Source organism: Triticum dicoccoides, chromosome 1A (assembly GCF_002162155.2).
Source record: "Triticum dicoccoides isolate Atlit2015 ecotype Zavitan chromosome 1A, WEW_v2.0, whole genome shotgun sequence".
Classification (NCBI taxonomy): domain Eukaryota; kingdom Viridiplantae; phylum Streptophyta; class Magnoliopsida; order Poales; family Poaceae; genus Triticum; species Triticum dicoccoides.
In genome coordinates this window covers 501,136,672-501,143,907 of record NC_041380.1, presented here as the reverse complement: position 1 = coordinate 501,143,907, position 7,236 = coordinate 501,136,672, and positions in this window count along the sequence as shown.

Here is a 7,236-nt window from a genome sequence, read left to right as displayed (position 1 = left end):
GGACGACGACATCGCCTGCATCGCCAAGCTCACCCGCCTTAACAACGAGGCACTGCGTGTTGCCGCGGCCATGGCTGGCCCCGATGGAGCTGCCGATGAGGCCGTAGTTTGATCATGTTAGCTGTTCACTTTAGTAGTCTCCAGTGGCGCCCGGCCTTAAGCGGGGTTGAGTTAGGATTAGATGTTGTTCTTGTGTGGTTAGCTGCTAGGAAGAGCCGACGCTGGTGCAGTTTGGGGTCCATTGGTGGGCACCAGTGTCCCCCGGAGTGTGGCTGTGCGTGTCTGTCGCCGTCCATGTATTTCCCTGCTATCAATAGAATTTGTAGCCATTGGAGCATGACTGGGTTTATATATGGATGAAAACCAATGCCCCATTCTTAGTTGGAACGTGCGGGGACTCAACATGCCGGCCAAGCGCGACGCGGTTTGCGAGTCTGCCACTGCGCACCAGCCGGCGATCTTCTGCCTCCAGGAGACTAAAATCGACGTGTGGTCGCCAGCCCTAGTCAAGGACGTTGGCGGCCGCCGGCTCACTGAATGTGTAGTTCTGCCTGCGATAGGTTCTAAAGGAGGGGCGGCAATCCTGTGGGATAATCAGATTGTCTCGATCGCTTCCCATGCCATTGGAGAATTCGCCATTACGGTCAAGGTCACGGTTCTCCGTTCGGCCTCCACGTTCTGGCTAACTACAATCTACGGACCGACGGATGACGCCAGGAAAGATCATTTTCTGGCAGAGCTAGTTAGATCAGCGCCGCCCCCAGGTGACCCCTGGCTGCTCACCGGCGATTTCAACGTCATATATGAGGCTAGGGACAAAAGCAACTCCAACCTCAACAGGCGCATCATGGGTAGATTTCGAGCCGCGATCGATACGGCAAACCTGCGTGAGATCAAGTGTAAGAATAGGCGCTTCACCTGGAGTAACGAACGGCAAAACCCCATGTTGGTTAGCATAGACAAATTCTTCTGTAATGTAAGCTGGGAGTTGCTCTTCCCCACCTACGGGCTGACGGCCGCGGCTACAGCGTGTTCCGATCACTGCCCGTTGATCCTGGCGCCGTGCGACGCCCCGTATCGCCGAGCTCGCTTCCGCTTCGAGTCCTTTTGGCCCAAGTTTCCACACTTCCATGCCACTATCGAGCGTGCGTGGCACAGGCCAGTCCAACACCGCTGTGCTTTCTCCAGGCTCCAAACAAAGCTCAACAGAACCGCTCGCGACCTGAAGATTTGGAGCAAATCCCTATTCAGTGACGCCAAGCTGCAGTTTCACATTGCCAGCGAGGTGATCCTTCGCCTGGATGTGGCGCAAGAGAGGAGAAGCCTTTCAGATGCCGAGTTCACTCTGCGCAGGCAGCTGAAGATGAGATTAGTGGGTCTGGCGGCGATCAAAAGGGCAAGATGAAGGCAGGCTTCTCGGGTACTCTGGCTGCGTGCGGGCGATGCCAGCACGAAGTTCTTCCATGCCAAGTGCTGCTCTAGAAGACGAAAAAACTTCATCCACACCCTGCAGAGCGAGGACAGAGCTGCAACGACACACTCAGACAAAGCCCAGCTCATCCATGATCACTTCAGTAAGGCTATGGCAGCTGATGGGAACCGGCGTGTTACGCTAAACTGGAGACGGTTACGACTCCCGCGAGTCCAAGCGGCTGGTTTGGACAACACGTTCTCTGAAGAAGAGGTGTGGGCGGCCATCCTGCAGTCGCCGGCAGAAAAGGCCCCGGGCCCCGACGGCTTCATTGGAACTTTCTTCAGGGCCTGCTGGCCGATCATCAAGGAGGATGTGATGGCAGCTTTCCACCGCTTCTACAGCCTCGCCGGGGGCAACCTAGCTGCTCTCAACACTGCATTTGTGGCCCTGCTGCCAAAGAAGGATGGTGAAGTGCAGATGACTGATTTTCGGCCAATAAGTTTGATACACTCGTTTGCCAAGTTGGTCACCAAGGTCCTATCGATCAGGCTATCGAGAGTGATTCACACCATCGCGTCCCCGGCACAGTCTGCTTTCATGAAGACAAGATGCATCCAGGACATCTTTCTGTATGTTCAAAATGGTGTCCGTGTGCTGCATCGAAGCAAAACACCTGCACTGCTGCTAAAGTTGGACATCTCCAAGGCGTTTGACAGTGTATCCTGGGATTACCTGTTGGAGTTGCTGCAGGAGCTGGGCTTCAGCGCACGGTGGAGAGACTGGGTTGCATGGCTGCTTGCCACCTCCAGCTCTGAATTCCTCCTCAATGGAACGGCCTGTAACAGAATCATACACCGGAAGGGGCTACGCCAGGGCGATCCGCTGTCTCCGCTGCTTTTCATCCTTGCAATCGACCCACTGCAACGGCTGATCGACGAGGCGGTCCTGCAACAAATGATCCAACCTTTGCCTAGGAGAGAGCTCAAGCTCAGGGTCAGCCTTTACGCGGATGATGCCGTCATTTTTATGAATCCGGACAAGGACGAAATGGACGCGCTGGTGTCGCTCCTGAACATGTTTGGCGAAGCCACAGGGCTGAGAATTAACAGGCAGAAGTCAACCGCAACCCCGATACGATGTGAAGCTGTTGACATGCAACAGGTGCTCCTAACTTTTTGGGGAATTGTGACCCCCTTTCCGATCAAGTACCTGGGGCTGCCGCTCTCCCTGTCAAGAACAAGGCTGGTACACCTACAGTTTGTCCTAGACCGGATCAGAGCTAGGCTGGCAGGTTGGAAATGCAAGCTTATGACCATAGCAGGTCGAAGGGTCCTTGTCCGAGCCGTGCTGAGTGCGATCCCCACCTTCGCCATGATGGTGCTACGCATACCAAAGAAATTCTTCAAGGAGATCGACAAAGTTAGACGCCGTTTTCTGTGGGCACAGGAGGAGGAGCTCTTAGGAGGCAAATGCAAGGTGAACTGGTCCAAAGTCTGCTCCCCGCTGGACAAGGGAGGGCTCGGTGTCCTTGATCTGGACAGGTTTAGCTCTACGCTCCGGCAAAGGTGGCTCTGGCTGGCTTGGAAACACCCGGAGAGGCCGTGGGCGGGCATGGACGTTCCGTGCTCGGACGTGGACAAGGGGTTTTTTGCTGCAGCTACATCGGTGACGATTGGTGATGGACGGGCGGCTCGTTTCTGGACCTGCTCCTGGCTATCAGCGGGCGTGCTCAAGGTGCTGTTTCCGACACTCTACCACCACTCAAGAAGGAAGAATAGGACGGTCGCTGATGCACTGCACGAGGACCGCTGGATCATCGACCTTGCGCACGGGCGGACTGAGCTGGTGGTGCAGGACTACGTGCGGTTAGCGAGGCTACTACGAGCTGCGTCGATCACCCTCAACCCCGGGGCAAATGACGAGATCAGATGGAATCTGGAGGCCAACGGTTGCTACTCGACTTCGTTGGCATATCGCGCGCAGTTCCAGGCCAACCATAACTCTGTGTTCCCACAGCTCATTTGGAAAACGTGGGCGCCAGGGAAGCTGAAAATCTTCACCTGGCTGCTCATGCTTAACAGACTCTGGTGCAGCGATCGGTTGCAGCGACGAGGATGGCCGAACTCCTATTTCTGCCAATTCTGCCTCAGAAACCTCGAAACTGCGGACCACATCTTCTGGTCATGTCTGTTCACTCAGAAGATTTGGAGCAGCTTATCGACCTGGGCAGGTTGCCAGGCCCTGAGGCCGCAAACCGAAGACATCACTGCTGCCGGCCATGACCGCGTCGTGAAAATTGTGGAGAAGACGCAGCCGGTGCTCAGGAGGAGCATCAAATCCATGGCGATGCTGGCGCTGTGGGAAATTTGGAAGCACCGCAACAGTTGCATGTTCAGAGGAAAGGAAGCCTCTGTCAGTGAGGTTCTGCAGGCGATCAGGAGGGGGATTGAGCTTTGGCGCCAAGCTGGGGCTTCCTGCCTCGCGCATCCATTTGCGCTGCCACCAGAGGGGATAGGCTGACACCCACAAGTAGTTTTGTCTTCGATCATGGCCTCTGAGTCATGTCCCCCTTTTCCTTTATCCTTCTGATCTTTTTGATCAGCCTCATGTAACTTTGTTTTCCCACCTGCTCCCTCCTATGATTAACACGAAAAGCCGGCCAAGCTGGGTCTTTCAAAAAAAAAACTGCCTCTAGTGAGGATCCAAAATTTCCTAGGTTGCCTCAAAATTTATCAAAGCATTCAACGACCCTGCTGTAGGTGAGAAAGAATACCAGCCGGGAGTTGAATATCACAGCTATTAATAAATGAGTTATTAGTTATATGAAGTCACTAATCTGTAGAGAATGACAGCTAACATCTTGACAAAAGTGTCCCTACTTGTTAACATGCATTATCTTCCTATGTAGAAAGGGGTACTCTGTTTCTAACACATCAGCATGCCATCAGGGCAGAGCAACTCAAATTTAAATAAAGGTAGCAAAATACTAGTGTCAAGAAAATTTTGCCATCTTATTTTTATAGTATATAAAAGATCATTCATAACAACATTCAAACATCTTAGGCCAACTAAAATGAAGGGATTTACCTACGAATCTATAATCAAAGCATGATCTTATTTTCAATTCTATACAGTTGAATTTGTTGATGAAATATCTTGTCCATTTGATTGCGGCAAACACTCAAGTTTCATTGTCTCTCTGCATTTTGCAGTTATTTGATGTGCGTGATGAAGCTTGGCTGAAAGAAGAGGAGGCTAGGGTGAGACGTGCGATCATGGAAGGGAAGGAGGACAGGCTCAAGTTTATACCGGCTAGACGACGGAGGACAATGAGTTGAAAATGTTTGAAACACTACAACTACACACTCCGTCCCATAATATAAGAGCATTTTTGACACTATGCTAGTGGAGATGAGCAAGATGAAACTTTACTGAATAGCTTCCATCTTCAGAGCACCACTTGGTGGCGTGTTGTTATTCTGGTTACCTTGGAACCTATAAGGATTTAATTAATCTCCAGCGTTTACCATTCGTAAAAATTGCATCCATGTTTTGTCGGCTTTTATTGATAGGGTAGAGCTAGGTAGATCTGCCAAAATGACTGGCTGAAAATTCGTATGTACTACGAGAACTGAATTTATTTTGCTGTCCAATGGAGCCTACTCTATCCATCTGAAACTACTTTGTGTTTTATTCGTAGCCCAACTAAAATTTTATATAGCCTGATCAAGTGTATAGGAAAGAGAGGAAAGCACACTGGTGGTCTACTAACTTGTGCAAGATATAAGCATGTAAGAGCATCTCCAACAGGCGCCGAACGCTGCGCGCGCAAAAGACAGCTTTAGTGCGCGCCTATCGCCTGGTTTGGCGCGGCGCGCAGCGACCGCTCCAGCAGCCGCGCTAAAATGCAGCGCGCAAAAAATGCAGCACGCGCGCTCATTCTACAAACTAGAAATGTAGGCATTAAAAAGATAGATTGCATAGATTTTAAACGATACAAAGGTATTTTACATCGGAAATATAGATTGCATAATAATAAAAACGACAAATGATAAAAAACGAGATAGATTGCATAAAAAACTACTCTAAGTCGCTATCATCATCACCATTATCATCCTCGGCGGTGTCGTCCATGGTATCTAGCCAGATGTCCAGCCACCGATCATCGTCCGGCGTGAAGAACGACTGCCCACCTGCTGCACCGAGATCGGACTGCGCATTCGCCAACGCCTTCCGCCGACGCCTGTCCAACCGCGGCTCGCGGCGCCTTCGCGTGTCCTCCTCGCGGCGCCTTGCCCAGTAGACCTGCTCGTAGGCGACGTCCTCCGGGTGGCGCCGGCGCCACTCCGCCATGACCCGCTCGTCCTCCTGGGCGACGAGGAGCCGGCGCTGCCGCTCGGTGTGCTCCACACGGTCTTGCGCCGTGTTCAGACGAGGCGGCGGGGCGACGTCGAGTGCCTGCTGGAGCGTGTACACATATTGGAAGTTCATCTGGCCGCGTGGCCGGCCTAGGCGCCACGCCGCCGCGTCGTACGCGCGGGCGGCCTCGTGCGCCGTCCCGTAGGTGCCGAGGCCGAGCCGGAGATCGCCGGAGCGTATCTCCGAGTAGTAGCCGCCGTTGGGGCACAGGCGGACGCCGCGGTAGCCAGACGCTCCTCGGCGGCGCGGTGGCATGGCGGCGCGGCGGTGGCGGGGCGCTGGAGCGGCGTGTGGCAGAGAGGGAGAGGAAGAGGAGAAGAGGAGGCATGGAGAAGGCGCGTGGCGCGCACCGCACTTTATAGGTGCGCTGGAAGCGGTGCACAAAATATGGCGCGCGAGCTGGCGCCTTTTCGCGCGCGCACAAATGGTTCCCACGCGCGTGAGTTTCCCGCCGCCACTGGAGCGCGGCAAAACGCCCCGCGCGCGCTAAAAACTGGGTTTACCGCGCGTGCGTCATTTGGCGCGGCCGTTGGAGATGCTCTAAAAAAATTAGTGCGTTCCTCCACATGTACGAGCATGAGAACAGGAGAGACATTCACGCGCACTCCTCCCTCACTGCCTGCCTATTCACCTCCTTCTCCTATGCCTGTAAGAGAACCTCACCTCTTTGAGTCCTGTATGCGACCGACATCGATAACCTCTTCGACGACATGGGTGAACCCGTCAATGCCAACACTACTACTACCGCTGCAACTCAGTACATGTTCATGTTCTTTTTTGTTTGAGTACCTACTACCGTTTCTTCTTCCAGTATCTGCTCTACATATGTTCTGTTCTAGTACGCATGTGCATATGCTATTTGCCTTGTCTCTGTTAGATTACATGACTTGTTTCATCTCTGCTATAATAGTCATATTTTATCTAGTATTTCTATGGATTAAATCATATGGTAAATTTCTCATATTTCCAAAAAAATTATGGGGACTTAAATCCTAGAGCAAATCTAACAGGATTCAAACAATAGGAAAAAGAACTAACTGAAAAAAAGGAGATGAGCCAGATCTGGACGGACCCAGGTGGCACAGCACTGGGCCGGCCCATCGACTGTGCGGCGAGCGCGCGAAGGGGTATGAGGCTGTCGGATCTGCGATGGACGTCTGAGAGCTGGCAGCGTGGCCTCGCGGTTGCGGCGAACAAAAAAAATTGCGGTGTCCGCTCCTGTCGCTGTAGAAGGTTTGCAAGCTCGCCGCAGCGAGCTAGGGGGCTCGCCTCGTCGTGACGCGTCCTCCGGAGGGGCCATGAGAGCGTTTTTAAGCTCACTATGACATCGCTGAAGGTCAGTGAAGACTGGAAGTGGATGCTCGATGAGGTCCGGCGGCTGCCCACCTAGCTTATCGACGGGA